General features: G+C 39.6%; 2 long non-coding RNA genes across 2 annotated transcripts; both read left to right on the top strand.

The window, feature by feature from the left end:
- Positions 1-1,812: 1,812 nt before the first annotated feature.
- Positions 1,813-3,536, top strand: LOC131551350 (uncharacterized). Its single transcript, XR_009273734.1, has 3 exons — positions 1,813-2,368; positions 2,974-3,211; positions 3,408-3,536. It is a non-coding gene; the product is annotated as an uncharacterized LOC131551350 (long non-coding RNA).
- Positions 3,537-16,432: 12,896 nt separating this feature from the next.
- Positions 16,433-17,676, top strand: LOC131550551 (uncharacterized). The gene is made up of 3 exons (XR_009273567.1): positions 16,433-16,488; positions 17,328-17,355; positions 17,606-17,676. It is a non-coding gene; the product is annotated as an uncharacterized LOC131550551 (long non-coding RNA).
- Positions 17,677-17,885: the final 209 nt, after the last annotated feature.

Below are 17,885 nucleotides of genomic sequence, written 5' to 3'. Positions count from 1 at the left end.
ACTAAGGTACGTAGGCACTGCCGCGTGACCTTGATCATGCGAAGCGGGTTTCCCCTCGGGAGAAGCCGAATATTCACCAGAAGAGACGGACAGCAGCTCGTAAGTGTTGCGATACTTAGTCATAGATCTGTTGTTTAAATTATTTACCTGCTGTTGGGAAGGAATACTTTCGTTTCCCTTCTATTTCTATTCTGCATTTTCGTTGAGGTTTCGTTGTTTGATTGCACTTTCTGTTAATTATAATAATTTGCACCTCGGCTAAGAAGGAACCTGGATCATTTTCAGTGCTCCTTGCTAGCGAAGTGTTAGTTTTCTTGAGTTATTTGCACAAGGCTATTGGCTGGGCCAATCAGAAGCCGGCCACAGCGACTGTAAAAGTATTTAAACTGCCTGTTCGCTATTACAAGTCGGGAGAAGCGAATATTCACCAGAAGAGACGGACAGCAGCTCGTAAGTGTTGCGATACTTAGTCATAGATCTGTTGTTTAAATTATTTACCTGCTGTTGGGAAGGAATACTTTCGTTTCCCTTCTATTTCTATTCTGCATTTTCGTTGAGGTTTCGTTGTTTGATTGCACTTTCTGTTAATTATAATAATTTGCACCTCGGCTAAGAAGGAACCTGGATCATTTTCAGTGCTCCTTGCTAGCGAAGTGTTAGTTTCGTCTTGAGTTATTTGCACAAGGCTATTGGCTGGGCCAATCAGAAGCCGGCCACAGCGACTGTAAAAGTATTTAAACTGCCTGTTCGCTATTACAAGTCGGGAGAAGCCGAATATTCACCAGAAGAGACGGACAGCAGCTCGTAAGTGTTGCGATACTTAGTCATAGATCTGTTGTTTAAATTATTTACCTGCTGTTGGGAAGGAATACTTTCGTTTCCCTTCTATTTCTATTCTGCATTTTCGTTGAGGTTTCGTTGTTTGATTGCACTTTCTGTTAATTATAATAATTTGCACCTCGGCTAAGAAGGAACCTGGATCATTTTCAGTGCTCCTTGCTAGCGAAGTGTTATTTTCGTCTTGAGTTATTTGCACAAGGCTATTGGCTGGGCCAATCAGAAGCCGGCAACAGCTGTTTTCACGGTAGTGTGTTAGGCTGTATTTATCAGAGGTCCGAGCGCTGACGCGGAAGCATCAGCGGAAGCGTTCAGCCTCCTCGTGTGAAGACAGACGAGGGTAAAGACCATCGACTTTTCCTGCGCGACTTTAACCGAGCAACGACTCCGAGCGACACACTTAAGTATCTTTTCTTTTTTCCCCCTTCCCTTACACACTCTCCGTTTCCATCCTCTTTCCTGCCACCTCTATCATGTGTTTCCAAACTATTCCGGTTCTCTCTCAACCACGCTCTAACGTCCCACGCAGACGGCAACGTAATCCTGCTAACCTGCGCCTTATCTCTACCTCCTTCACTACACCTCTTTCCTTCTCTGTGGGTCTCTGGAATTGTCAGTCAGCTGTCAACAAAGCTGACTTCATTTCTGCTTTTCTTTAAAATCCACGCTCAGCATCTTGGGCTTGACTGAGACCTGGATTCGTCCAGAAGACTCAGCAACCCCAGCTGCTCTCTCTACTAATCTCTCTTTCTCTCACACCCCGGCAAGTTGGCGGGTGGAGGCACTGGTCTGCTCATTTCTAACAATTGGAAATACTCAACCCGCTCTTCCCTATGCAATTACAACTCATTTGAATCTCATGCCATTACTGTATCAGCTCGATAAAACTCCAGATCGTGGTCATTTACCGTCCCCTAGCCAAATTCTAGCCACCTTCCTAGAGGAGCTGGACAGGCTGCTGTCCTCTTCGTGGAGGATGGCACTCCACTCCTAGTCTTTGGTGATTTCAACATTCACCTAGACAAGCCTTATGCTACAGACTTCCATGCACTCCTAGCTTCGTTTGATCTCAAACGCCTTACCACTACTAGCACGCACAAATCAGGCAACCAACTTGACTTAATTTACACACGCAATTGTACTGCAGATAACATTCTGGTACAACCGCTACATACTTCGGACCATTTCTTCATTACATTTACATTACACTTTGCTTCTCCTGTGCCACCAACCCCCCTACCAGTTACTTTTAGACGAAACCTGCGCTCCCTTTCTCCTTCCCATCTTTCCTCTGTGGTATCCTCCTCTCTTCCTTCACCCACCCATTTCTCATCTCTGGATGTAAACGCAGCTACTGAGACTTTATGCTCTACCTTAACCTCTTGTCTAGACGACATTTGTCCTCTCTCCTCTAGGCCCGCACGGGCTGCTCCTTCCAACCCCTGGTTATCCGAGGTTCTTCGTGAACATCGGACTACACTCAGAGCGGCAGAGAGAAAATGGCGCAAATCAAACGATCTGTCGGACCTCAGTAGGTACCAGTCTATGCTCACATCCTTCTCTGCTAAAGTCCACACTGCCAAATCCTCACATTTCCATAACAAGATCGACAGCGCTCCAGACATGCGTAATCTCTTCAGAACATTTAATTCCCTCCTCTGTCCCCCTCCACCTCCTCCCTCCACCTCTATTACAGCTGATGACTTTGCCACTTTCTTTACAGACAAAACTAGATCAATCAGTGGTCAGTTTTCACCTCCACGCACACAGGACCCTCACCCTACCACATCCACTGCTAAAACTCCCATCTTTTCTTTCTGTCCACTCACTGAAGCTGAAGTATCCAAGCTTCTCCTCCAACCATCCTACAACATGTCCTCTTGACCCAATCCCTCACACCTTCTCCAAGCAATCTCACCCACACTCTTACCTGCACTCACACACATCATCAACACATCCCTACTCACAGGTAACTTCCCCATTGCGTTCAAGCAGGCTCGGGTAACCCCACTGCTCAAAAAACCTACATTAAACACTTCTCTTATAGAAAACTACAGACCTGTCTCTCTCCTTCCGTTCATAGCGAAAACACTTGAACGAGTTGTCTTCAACCAAGTCTCACTGTTTCTTTCACAGAACGACAAACTGGATGCTAAACAGTCAGGTTTCAGGAGGGGCCATTCAACTGAGACTGCGCTTCTCTCGGTCACTGAAGCCCTGCGAATTGCAAAAGCCCATTCCAAATCATCAGTCCTCATTCTGCTGGACCTATCTGCCGCTTTTGACACTGTCAATCATCAGATACTCCTGTCCACCCTCTCATCACTGGGCATCTCTGGCATTCCACTTCGCTGGTTTGAATCCTATCTCACTGGTAGGTCTTTCAGGGTGGCCTGGGAGGTGAGGTATCCAAAGCACATACACTGGTCACTGGGGTTCCTCAGGGATCAGTTCTTGGACCCTCCTCTTCTCCACATACACTACATCACTGGGTCCCATCATACAGGCACATGGATTCTCATACCATTGCTACGCTGATGACACACAGCTCTACCTCTCTTTTCAACCAGATGATCCAACGGTAACTGCAAGGATCTCAGGTTGCCTGGCGGACATCTCGGCATGGATGAAAGAACATCACCTGCAGCTCAACCTGGCAAAGACTGAGCTTCTTGTCCTCCCTGCCACTCCGACTCTACAGCATGACTTCACGATCCAGTTAGGTTCATCAACAATAACCCCATCAACTTCGGTCAGAAATCTTGGTGTAATCTTTGATGATCAGCTGACCTTCAAAGACCACATTACAAAACTGCTCGATCTTGCAGGTTTGCACTATATAACATCAGAAAGATCAGGCCCTTTCTGACAGAGCATGCTGCACAACTTCTTGTCCAGGCCCTTGTCATTTCTAGGCTGGACTATTGCAATGCTCTTCTGGCTGGACTTCCGTCTAATACAGTCAAACCTCTACAAATGATTCAGAATGCAGCGGCACGACTGGTCTTCAACGAGCCCAAAAGAGCCCATGTTACACCTCTCTTTATCTCCTGCACTGGCTACCAATCACGGCTCGCATCAAGTTCAAGACACTGATGCTTGCATATAGAACAACCACTGGCTCAGCACCCGTTTACTTGCACTCTCTATTAACAAACTACATCCCTCCAGAAATCTGAGATCTGCTAGTGAGCGACGCCTCGTGATACCATCACAGAGGCGCAAAATCACTCTCTAGATCATTCTCATTCACCATTCCTGGCTGGTGGAACGATCTTCCCACCTCTATCCGGAATGCTGGATCCCTGTCAATCTTCAAGCAACAACTGAAAACTCATCTCTTTCGACAGCACTTGACTTCATCCTAAACTTAAAAAAAAAAAAAAAAAAAATTATCTTTACTTATTCCTTCCTTTGGTAGTTTGTATTTATTTGAACAATGTCTGAGACTTGGTGTTGCAAGCACTTCGTATGTCTGATTGCCTCTTCAAGATTAATCGCTCGATGTATTCCCCAATTGTAAGTCGCTTTGGATAAAAGCGTCTGCTAAATGACTAAATGTAAATGTAAATGTAAAACCCCTTGGTCTTGAGCCACCACTGTAGGGGTCTCATGTACAGCAGGCCAAGAGGTATCACGTTGGACGCAGCTGCCATCAGACCCAGCAGTCTCTGAAACTGCTTGACAGTGAGTGACTGGCCTTCTTTCACTCCCCCGACTTCCGTGAGGATCGACTCGATCCGAGCAGGGGACATACGTGCCTGCATCGTGGTCGAATCCCACACCACACCGAGATAAGTGGTTCTCTGTAATGGAGAAAGCACACTCTTCTTGGCGTTCAGTCTTAACCCCAACACTTTCATATGGGCGAGAACAACATCTCGATGTTGAGCCGCCCTTCGCTCTGAATGAGCGAGAATCAACCAATCGTCGATATAATTGAGTATGCGGATGCCCCGTCCACACACTTGGTAAAAGTGCGGGGTGAGAGTGCTAGGCCGAAAGGAAGAACCTGATACTGGTAAACTTTGCCCCCGAAAGCAAACCTCAGGAACCTCCTGTGAGTAGGAAGGATGGAGACATGGAAGTATGCGTCCTTTAGATCGATCGTGACAAACCAGTCCTCGGACCTGATTTGTGACACGACCTGTCTGAGTGTGAGCATCTTGAACTTCAGTCTGCTGACTGAGCGGTTCAACTGACGCAGATCTAAAATGGGACGCAAACCTCCATCCTTCTTGGGAACTATGAAGTACCGGCTGTAGAACCCGGACTCTCTTTCTTGAGGAGGGACCACCTCGATGGCCTCCTTCCTTAAGAGAGTATTTACTTCTTGTTCCATTACCAGAGCCTGCTCGGGATCCACCAGAGTGGAATTCACCCCGTTGAATCGAGGCGGAAGAGAACCGAACTGGATTCTGTAGCCTCTTTCTACAGTACGCAGGACCCACTGAGACACATTTGGCAGTAGCTTCCACGCTGCTAAATAGTCTACTAAGGGAACCAGTCTCTCGAGACTGGCCTCTGGTGTAATCGGAGCGGCTAGTTCGGCGCCCTGGAACGGCACCCCGGCAGGGAACGACCGAACTAGCTGCTCCAGAGACCCCCGAAGGGGTGGCGAACATCTCAGCTCCGCTACGTCTCCGGGCGGAAAGAACTGAGACATATGCTCGCTGGAGACCGCTGCGCCCTGGAACACCGTACGTGGCAGGGTTGGCAGATCGATCTCCTGAGGGTACCGATGCAGACATGAACCAGCCTGACCTGCTGCCGCGTACCCCTTGCCCAACAGCGTCGATGAAGTGCGCAACGGCTTGGTGGGCAGGGTCGGAGCCTTCAGAGACGATGCCGCGCTAGAGGACAGATAGTCGGCATCGCTCTGTAACCGCGCTCACTCGTCCCCATCACATTACCGTAGTAATCCGAAGCGGGGACGAAGAGGCGGGCCGAGAAAGGTTTTCCCCACGACTTTGACACCTCAGTGTGAAGGTCGGGGAAAAAAGGCAGGCTCCGATGTGGAGATGGAGTCTTAAACCGCAGAAAGCGCTCGTCTAACTTGCCCCTCTGCGGTTCGACATGACACTCGGGCGGCCACACAAGATTTAATTTGGCCACGGCCCGAGTGACCACCTCCACAAGCTCCTCATACTGGGGCGAAAGAGAGGGCGCAACGTCTCCGACGCTTCCCGCGTCAACCTCCTCGGAGGAAGACAGGAGAAGCACAGATGCCGCTGCCCGAGGGGAAGTATCCGCCTGGCGGGCTTCCAATCTCGGGGAGCGGTCATGGGATCTGACGGGCAAGGGCGGAGATAGAGACTCGCTCGTCTCCGATCCCTGCGCCAGATCCCACTGCGAACCCCACGAGCGCCGCCGCCGCTCCGCCTCGGCGAAAGCGGGGCCAGCGCCGCGGGGAACGCTAACGAAGAACCCTCTTTAGAGAAGAGGGCCTTTCGGGAGCGAAGTACACGCAGAGGCAGGCTCTCGCAGTGCGGGCACTCAGCCCCCTCGAGAGCCGCCTCCGCATGTCTCGCTCCCAAGCAAACCACACACAAGCTGTGTGTATCACCTGCGCACAAATAACGTTCGCAGGGAGGGACACACAGCTTGTACTGTGATTTGCTCTCATCGCCCTTATGCTTAGACATAATGAACAGACAGACAACACCAAATAATACTGACAACACAGAGAGCGCTAGCTGAATGACAGAAAGCTGACGCCGGTTTGCACCGCACGTGCTTTTATACCAGCTGGTCATTACGTCACCTCGCCCGTGACGTCTCGCCCATCCAATGGACAGATTTCATTTGAATTCAGAGCCGGTTACGCTGAAGGCGTTCCCCCTAGCGTCTTCGGACGCAGCTCGAGTTCCTGAAGAGGAACCAATAACTCTGGACTCTGGAAAAAAAAGAGAGAGACATTTTTGCCTTAACTTTTAATAAGTTAATAAAATATGCATAAATATAATTACATGCATATGTAACAGTGAATTTGCCCTCACCTCTTATGTGCTTCACCACTCAGTGTTGTAGCGTAACAGTGTCCTTCTTATGATGCCTGAGAAATATGAGTATACATATAAATACTGAAATATAAGGTACTGTAATTATAAGAACTGTAAATGTTCATCTTTCAGATTAGTTGACATGTGAAACAAAATGTTTAATGAATAACACTTAAAATATTAAAAATATATTAGAAAGTAAAACCTGCTAAGGAGTTTATGTTCATCATTCAAGTTTTCTCGTAAAGCAGCCCGAAGAAACTTTCGTGGAGTTGCTGGAAATTTCTTCGAAACAGTGTCTGAAAGAGAAAAGTATATAAACTTCAGTGTCAGACATTTGTTATGAGAGCATATATACTTAAAAACCTTTAACACCTTTATACCTATAATAAGTTCCACTTTTGTGGGGTCCAGAGGGGGCTTGGCTTGTGATTCCTTGTTGGCATTTCCAATTTTTCCAGAAAGGCTGTGGGTAGCTAACATGCTCCTTCCAAAAACAGCCACGGCTAAATCCTTAATCATGGCTGACCATGATGTGCCCCCTCTACCACATGCTTGGAATGTATCCTTTGTCATGTTTAGTTTTTTGTGGATTTCAACCTGTGCAATACACATTAAATAATAAATTGATTTGGCCATATTTTTTAATCTGCGTTTTACAAAATCCTTATGTTTTCCTAAATCTCACACACAAAGAATAGACTTATTATATGGTGTGAAAATAAAAAAATAAAAAAATTGTATTCTCACATGGTCCAGTCCAGAAGAACTAAGATGTGAAGAGTTGGCTGGTTGAAGGGCAGCGCTGCAAGCTGCACTTGTTAGGGAGGTTTGCACAGCATGCTTTTTTACACTGCTGTTAGGCAGCAACTCTGTTAATAATCTCTAAATAAAAAAAGCAATGTTTAAATGAACTCATTCATTCATATAGCACAAAAATCTATAACCATGTATATCAATAGCCTACCATTTTGCAGCTTAAAATTCAGGGCCTTTAGTTGCTGATTCTCTGCTCTCAAGGCCTTGATTTCATTTCTCAGGTCATTTAATGTGTAATTTTCTTTGTTTTTTTCTTCTATTTTTTTAAGCAACAGTGTGTCATTTTGTGTTTTTTCCACCTAAGTTGAGAGACAAAATTAAAGTCACAGAACAACAAAAACACATGCATTGTCACTTAACCCTTATACAGTCTTCGGGTGTTTTTGACCCGCAAATGGCATTTGCTAAAATTTTTTAAAATGTTCTCTTTGTCCAAATGTCATGAGACTTTGTAAAATGGTCAACACTTTCTAGATCTACAAATAAAATAAAAAAAATTGGAATTATATCTTGATTTTATGTTAGTGTGAAAAAAAAAAAAGTCACACTCATAGTCTTTGGGATCTCTAGAGACAAAATTGTTACAAAATAATAGTTTTTTTTTTTTTTTTTTAAATGCAATTTTCCTGTTTATTAATGTTTTTACTCATTTGTGCAGTTTTTGGAGGATTTATGATATTTTTTTAATGTATATAAATTAATAAATAAATATGTTTTGGAAAATTTTGGCTTGCAAAATAAATGTGCCACTCACAAACTGCAGAAACTCATAGACTGTATGAGATTTATATACATTTAAAAAATATCATAAATCCTCCGAAAACTGGAGTAAAAACATTAATAAAAGAGAATCCTGCCGAAATTTTTTTTTTTTTTTTAACTATTATTTTGTTACAAAATTACATTTTGTCTCTAGAGACCCCAAAGACCATGAATGTATATCTCAAAATGAAGACCACATTAAACAATGTTGATATAATTTATCAGGAAGTTAGATTTTACTTTTTTAAATCTCTTGATCTGGACTTGATCTGGACTTGATGATGGGGTGTTTCCTGGACTGAATATTATTTTCCTTTTTATTGCTCTCTTTTCAGGCAGCTTGCACTCCTCTTTTTGCCTTCGCTCTGACTCCATCCGATTTAGACGCTTCAGTAGCTTGTCCTTATTTTCTGTACAGGAAAGGAAATTCATTATTTCAAACGAATAGTTCAACCAGAAAAAAAATTAAATATGCATGCATTCACTCATTCACCAATCTCACCATTCATCTTGAGAATAAGTTCAGGAGAGCTTTCATCTTCATACTTTACATCAACAACATCCCCCTCATGAACTACAGATTGAAGAATGTCTTTTCTCTTTACAATGTCCAGAGAGGCTTCAATTTCTGTCCATTCAATTAATGCCCACATTTTGTCTATAATGCCAAAAAGGACTACAATTTAAAACAGATAGATAGATAGATAGATAGATAGATAGATATTCAAAGAGATTTAATCATTTCAATAGCATCTCAAAACCGTTTTAACTTCATTGTTGCTATATGTTTCCATGGTAACATATTACACTTAACGTTAACTGTGTTAAGAAATCTTGTGGTTTGGTCAGCATTTTATCGTTGTGTTCACTACACCATTGTTCTAAGGTGTTTTTTTTACTTTCAAGTATTTTAATTAATGAAAAATTAAGTTTTACTTACCCGATTCACCAGTAGACGGCGCAGCTGCTCCGGAATTCACAGCGTATGACGCGTTTCCTCGAGTGTGTGTGCGAGCAACAAAATAACGGAAATGTAGCAACAAAGTAACTGCGCTTTAAGACCAGCAACACAACTGACTTTTTACTGTAAGTACAACGCTTATTTATTTATCTGTTTATTTTAATGAAAATATCTATATTTAAAGGTGTTATAGCCTATTTTTACTGTTACATTGCAATTCAAAACAAATAAGCCAGAAAACATGGTTGCTATGGCAACCACACATTAACTGAAGTTGTGCTACAATAATTATGGTTTTTGTTAAGACCAGATTAACACTATTGAAATTCAGACTCTTATTGGATTCTTCATTTTAAAAGTGACACATTTCATGCCTGGTTTATAACGTAAGTAAAAACACATTACTTAGCCTACACATTACTGTGCAAACACATTACTTTATCTACCAAACTAATGTAAGTTAGCATAAACCTTTAAATCAAGATCATAAGAATCATTATAGTAACCCTAAAGTCTTAACTTTGTATTTCTTATCTTTGTTACTTTTCGATCCGATGCAGTGTCTTAATTTTGCACTGTATTTTTACCTTGCAGTCAGTAACTCTATAAAGACAATGGAGTATAAGTTGTACTTGCAAAGCAAGAGTACAATTCCAAGTAGCACTAAAAGAAGATGGAGTGATTGCCATAAAGGTACTGGCTTGTGGACATCGTATTGTATTTTATTGTATTACTGATTTGAGATGGAACTGAGGATTCTTTTCTGTTGCTTTAAGGTTTTAGGAAAAAGCAATATAAAGCATGGTTGCAAGATCCAGTTCGTCAAGTAAGTACAAAGTTTAAATGCAGCTTATGTCTCACACCATTATAAGATGTTACATTACTATTATAATACAAAGTCACATATTTGTATGTGTTTCTGATTACAAGGATGACACATCTAACAGTGAAGATGAGAACAGTTCCTCGTGCTATAAGACCGAAACAGCACATCATACCTCAGTAGGTTGTTGTAATTTCAGCTGTTCTTCTATATACTGTATTGTAATGTGGGCTATCTGTTGACTACTTTTCCATGTTTTTGATTACAAGGATGACACATCTAACAGTGAAGAAGAAAACAGTTCCCCATGCTATGAGACTGACACAGAATCATATCATACCACAGTAGGTTGCTATTACAATATTTCAGTTATTCCTACTAATGTGGGCTATCTGTTGACTGGATTATCTATGGCTTTGACTGCAAGGAGGACACATCTGACAGTGAAGAAGAGGATTGGAACCAACTCGGCACAACACAAAACTATACCATGGTCAATATTTTATATATATATATATATATATATATATATATATATATATATATATTTTTTTTTTTTTTTTTATTGAGAAATTAGGATGAAATTGCATCTATTTAACACTGCTTGTACTTAGTTTACAAAAGAACTAGAGATTTTTTTCTGTGTGTATCAGGGAGAATCTGACAGTGAAAATGGACCACAAAACTGGCATATGACAACCCCTGAGGAAAACACAGTAAGTAGATTTGCAGTGTCAAAATTTGTATGTGTTAAGTTTTTTTTTTTTCTTTGTTTGCTTTCATTTAAATGTGCCAGATTCATTTAATATATTGTCTTTGCTATGTCAGTATAGTGCACTGCACTGGTTTGACTTCAATGGTACAAATACAATGTAAGGTCTATGAACAGCTTCTGTGATGTTGATTACCAGTGAAAATCATTTTGACTCATTCATTCATTTGAAAAAAAAAAAAAGAGAGGAGATCTGAAGAGCTGTATTTTGTACTAAAATGTATATACTTTTCCATAACAAAAACAGTACATAGACTACCAGTCAAAAGTTTTTGGACAGTAAGATTCTCTTCTGCTCACCAAGCCTGCATTTATTTGATCCAAAATATAGCAAAAGCAGTAATGTTGTGAAATATTTTTCTATTTCAATATATTTTAAGATGTAATTTATTCCTGTGTGCAAATCTAAATTTTCAGCATCATTACTCCAGTCTTCAGTGTTACATGATCTTTCAGAAATCATTATAATATGCTGATTTGCTGTTCAACTGAATTTATTAATAAACATGTAGTATTATTATTATTATTATTATTATTATTATTTCAATATTTAAAACAGTTGAGTACATATTTATCAGGATTATTTGATGAACTGAAAGATCCAAAAATCAGCATTTATCTGAAAAAAAGAAGCTTTTGTAACATTATACATACTTCAAAAGCTTTTTTTTTTGGGTGGGGGGGGTAAAGACTAAAGACATTTATAATGTTACAAATGATTTCTATTTCATATAAATGCTGTTCTTCTGAACTTTCAATTTATTGAAGCAACCTGAAAAAATCTACTCAACTGTTTTCAACATAACAATAGCAACAACAATAATAATAATAATAATAATAATAAAAAAAATTGAGCAGCAAAACAGAATATTAGAATGATTTATGAAGGATCATGTGACTGGAGTAATGATGCTAAAATTTCAGCTTTGAAATCACAGGAGTACATTGCATCTTAAAATATTTTCAAATAGAAAACAGTTTAATTTTAAATAGTAAAAAATATTTCAAACTTTTTTGTTGTACTTTGAATCAAATAAATGCAGGCTTGGTGAGCAGAAGAGAAAAAAACACTGAAATTCCAAAAACTTTTGACTGGTAGTGCACTTTTAGGGCATAGTATATGTATGTGGTGGTGTATATGTGGTATATATGTGGTGTTAGATTATATTTGAGCTATACTATTGAAGGCTATAGTGTACATGTACAGAATAAGGTATCATGTTTAAATAGAAACAATTTTGTGTTCCTTTCAGATGGATGCTGAAGCACATGACAACACACAGAATTATGATGGAGAGAACCCCAAAACAACACAAGACAAGATCTATCCCACTGCTAAGATTAGTAATGAAGAATCACAACTGGCAATTTTATGCTATGCTCTTAGGCACACCACAACAAAATCTGCTCTTGGTGACTTATTAGACCTACTTAATTTACATTACCCAGAAGGAACCAACGGAGCACCAAATAGTCTTTACACGTTCTTGAAGGAATTTGATTATAATTCATTTGAAATAGTGTACATCTGCCCCACGTCATCAATACTTTGGTAATGAAATCCCAGCAAATTGTTATTCATGTGGTTCTGAACCAGGGGATAAGAACTCTCTTATTAAATCTGGTGATGTTTTCATGAAATTGTCCATAAGAAAACAATTGGAAGAAAAAATGTCAGATTCTGCATTTACAGCAGCACTGAATTACAAATGGACCAGAGTCAAAAGCAGTCCAGACAGTGTTCAAGACATATTTGATGGTGAAATTTATAAATCAGTAGGTCCCCTGAATGATTCAAACCAATTCAACCTTTCACTTACATGGAATGTTGATGGTGTCCCTATTTTTAAGTCCTCTCCTTTTCACATTTGGCCAATCCAAGTAGTAATTAATGAACTTCCCTCAGATATGAGAAGTAGGCATGTGCTCCTTGCTGGTTTGTGGTTTGGGGCTTCTAAACCTAAAATTAATTCCTTTTTGCATTCATTTGTTGATGAGTGCATTCAGTTAGAGCAGGAAGGTCTAACAGTACAGCACAGAGGACAAAGTACACAGATGTATGTGTTCAATCTTGTCTGTGTATGTGATTCGGTTGCTCGCTGCTCTGTCCAAAACACTAAGCAATTTAATGGTGAATATGGATGCAACTGGTGTTATCAGAAGGGAGAAATAGTTGCTAAAGGAAATGGTTTCACTAGGGTGTATGTGTCGCAAACAAGAGATGCAAGACCACGCACCCACAGCCAGCATTTTGATGATGCTAAAACAGCAGTCGAAACAGGCACATGTGTTAAGGGAGTCAAAGGGCCATCCCCTTTAATGCTTTTAACATTTTTCAATATAATTCTGGGATTTGCTTATGACTACATGCATGGCATTTTGCTGGGTGTCAGTCGGCAATTAACAACTTTATGGTTTGACTCAAAATATCATGGAGAGAGATGGTATTTGGGAAGAGAAATAATCAACATTGACAAACGACTACTTGAAATCAAGCCACCAGTTAATATTACAAGACCTCCACGCTCTGTAAGGTTGCGCAAATATTGGAAGGCCTCAGAGTACAGGAATTTTCTTTTGTTTTACAGTCTTCCATGCTTGAGTGGCATTTTATCATGTGATTACCTAGAGCACCTACTACTCCTTGTCCAAGCAACATACTGTCTATTAAAAGATGACATGTGTTCTTATTACATAGATGTAGCAGAAAACCTGTTAAAAACGTTTGTGAGCCGATTTGAGAGATCGTATGGCAAATGTCATGTTAGTTTTAATGTGCACATTTTACAGCATGCAGCACAGTCAGTACGAAACTGGGGTCCACTATGGTGCCAAAGTGCATTTATTTTTGAAAGCCACAATGGTAACTTACAAAAGCTCTTCCATGGCACCCAGGCAGTTTCAGAACAAATAGCCAACAGCTTTTCTCTTTTTCAAAGTATCCCGCGACTTTTATCTACTGTTTACCACAACAGTGTAAAAACAACAAGCAAGGATTTTGTTGACCGTATGTTACGTGGGTACAGACTTGCCACAAACTGTGTGAAAAAGACAAACATGATCTTTCTGGGCTCACCTACAGTAAGAATGCCAACACCTAGGGAGGCATTTCTATTCAGAGAACAGGACATTGACTGCGTTTACATGCGCACGAATATTGCGATTATTTCCAATAATCAGAGTAAGGACTTAATCGCAATATCGCCAAAATCTCATTATAATCGCATTAAGAGGGTCCATGTAAACGCACTCATTGAGTGCGTTTACATGCACCCTCTTAATGCGATTATGATGAGATTTTGGCGATATTGCGATTAATCTTTACCTCATGTAAACGCAATACTTCGATCTAAATAATACGATTAAGCTCATAATCGCAGCAAGCATAATCGTATTAACATAGGTGGCGTACGCCGATTTTAATCGAAATACACAGGCATGTAAACACCTTAATCGCAGTATTGCCGCTCTGACCAAAGTGCGCATGCGCTTGTGACATGAATAACGTGACACGCACCTGTAATAATACGGAGATTAGAAACGATGGAGGGGAAGAAAGCATCGCATTCTGAGGAAAACACAACAAGCTGCCAGCAGTCTCTGTTCCTTACCTCATCCAGAAACGGCGAGTAGAACGCGACGGCAGCGTATAGGCAAACAAATTCCATCACATTTCTATGGCGCCGAAAAAGCGTGGAATACAGCCATACAAAATCATTATGCATTAGACGTAAATAAATTAAAACAGCGACCCAGCTAACACACGACGTAACTGTTACGTAACCTATTGGTAATTTTTGGTAATTTCATGACCAATTTCACGACGTCTTATGCACGTAATTTCATTACCATCCCATTACCAACTCACAACGTCGTCAGTACGTCCTCCTAACGTAACAGGATAACCAAGAACGTCCCAGATAGGTCCTCTAATCATAATATATTGGTAACTTCGTGACTTACTGGCAACGTAACTGCAACGTCGTATGCACGTAATTTCATTACCATAATTTTTGTACGTTCTTTGTGCTCTCTGATAACCATAATGCTATTTAAAAAGTGTAATTAAACAGACACAAGATTGAACGTTCCTTGAAGGTAAAATGTGTTTCTTTTCACCAAGTCAGAATATGGACGATTGCTTTTAATATGCCTTTATATAGCCCCCCTATTAATAAATTCACATCAATCACACCCATACAGCACTGTTAAATATGTTGACATATTTTGAAAATATATTTTAAAAATACATAAAACAAAGTTAAAAAAATTGTTCCTCATGATACATGTGTAAATATGAGCACGAAAAAATACATTCCTATGCCTTAGTTTTTAATGAATGTTTTTTCAATGTTGTTTCTACACCACGTTTTACCATTTCTAAAGCTATATATTATATTATATTATATTATATTATATTATATTATATTATATTATATTATATTATATTATATTATATTATATTATATTATATTATATTATATTATATTATTTACGTAAAATTCTGCGTGACTTCTACGTGCTTTAATGGGCGAGCGCGCGCTGAGCTGGAGCGGAGGAAGTCACCATGGAAACGGGGCGGCAGCTCAACTGTCAAGCAGCAACTTCGTCTTTCACTGTTGTTTTTACTAATTTCAGGTAAGTTTAGTCTCTAAAATTACACAAACAGTACATACAAGCGTTCCTGACACTTTCTTTCACGTAAATGACACGCTTCCGTTGAATATTTACTTTATAGAAATGGTTTAGTGTCTTCGGAAAAAGTCCGTTAGCATCTCAACCGTAAGCTAACTATAAGAGGTAACTATAGACTTGAGCTCTTGTTTATGAAAGTTTGGGCTTTTAATGTAATCTTATGTATAGATGAGCGTTTTTTATATAAAGTTTTTGCTGGCAGTTTGTCAACGGATGAATGGAAGTAAGCTAACGTTAATTAAATTAACCTAAAAGTATGCACTGTACAGTTAATCGGATACGTCACTTATATGGAGCGTGAAAATGTGCTGAAACTGAAAACAGGTTTTGATCTTTCATGGTAAACACATATTGATATCACTTGTTCTGTGATTTCAGAAGCGTCAGAAAAAAACCCTCTATTACACAGGAGAAGTTCCTGATTTTAACATTTCTGAAGCGAGCTGCTGACAGAGAAATAGAAAACACAGGTGATCTGATATCGCCTATATCACCATGCATCTGTAATTTTCTTTTGCAAAATTATATGTATGTGTGTGTGTGTGCATTTGTTTGTTTGCTTGTTAGTTATTTTAAAAGGGCTTTGATGTCCAAACATAAATAACACTGTAAGAGCATTACTAAATAAGTAAACCTAAAAATGTACATTCTGTAAATTATTATTTTCTGCATTTCACCTCTGCTATAGTTTAAATAAACCTGGCATTGTGACAGATTGTTTATGTTCCTAGATTCTTCCATGCTGACGGCCGTACACAGGAGTTGGAGCGTATCTCCTGTCGAAGAACATCTCTAGACATTATGAACCATCTGTCTAGTAAGTAATACCTCAAATATACACTACCTAAAGTTTAAGGGTCAGATTTGTCATGTATTAGTATTTTAGGCTCACCACTGCTGCATTTATTTGATTAAAATACAGTAAAACAGTAATATTGTGAAATTACCATTTTTTAATAACAATTTCCTATCTCAGTATGTTTTAAAAAGTGATCAAAGCTGAATCTACAGTCTTCAGTGTCACATGATCCTTCAGAAATCATGCTTTGCGAAAACAAGAATAAATTACATTTTGCAATATATTCATATAGAAAACAGTTATTTTAAATAATAATATTTCACAACATTACTGTTTTTATTTATGATCAAATAAAGGCAGTTTTCTTGGTGAACATAAGAGACTTATTTCAAAAACATAAACGGACCACAAACTTTAATAACACAAGGGATTCAAATATTAATTCATTTATTCTAATAAAATGCAAGAAGCTCTTAAAAATATTAACGTAAATAGTCATTTTTTCCTCTGGTGATTTGTATTGTATACCCATAATGCAATGCACAGTGCCGTAGATTCCCATTCTCTATCTCCAAGCTTCACGCTCTCACACCGTGTCTACAATGGATGCAACAAAGTGACTGTTAAAAATCATTTGAACTTTTTGTCAACGATAAATAGAACGAGGCATCAGATTACTGTCAGGGATTTGTTGTGTCGTGCCGCACTGCATCCAGTGTAGACAACATCATATAATAATAGGTTATATTGTATTTTGTTGCGCCGTCCGGTGTAGACACGGTGTTAGAAATCTTATTAAATATCGTTATGATGTATGTATGATGCCATCCATAATTGATAGAACGTTTCTATTTCAGAGACTGAAAATCATCAATAAACCAAAAGGTAATTATAACTTATTTCAAGAATAAGAATAAGAATAACAAGAATAAATAAAAATGCATCTGTGACTTAATATTGCTTCTTATTTTTCAGTGGGTTGAAAGTTCTCATTAAACACATTGCTTTCTTCTCATCTTTGTGCATTTTCAGATGTTGTGCATATTTATGATTAAACAATTTTAACTTTATCTTTGTTTAACTTTTTAACATCAAATTAACATATTAATTGGTTGTCTTCTTTCTCTTTTTTTAGTTTGGTTTAGCTCCAACCCCAATTAAGCAGACCTGAGCAGCTGATCAAAGATCACCAGAAACTCTGCAGAACGTTGGTCCTCCATGTCCAGGACTGGACACCAGTGTTGTAAGTCATCTATCTAGAAGTCATCCTGCCTCTCTGAATTGTCATGTTCAGAATAGATTGCAGGAGATCTCAACATCGTCTCTCAAGGTCCACTTACATGCAGAGTTTTGCTCCAACCTAGTGCAGTGCACCTGAACAAACTAATCAAGTTTTTCAGTTTTACTAACTATAA

This window comes from Onychostoma macrolepis, chromosome 12, assembly GCF_012432095.1.
Source record: "Onychostoma macrolepis isolate SWU-2019 chromosome 12, ASM1243209v1, whole genome shotgun sequence".
NCBI lineage: Eukaryota > Metazoa > Chordata > Actinopteri > Cypriniformes > Cyprinidae > Onychostoma > Onychostoma macrolepis.
This window is presented reverse-complemented; position numbering and strand designations above follow the sequence as displayed.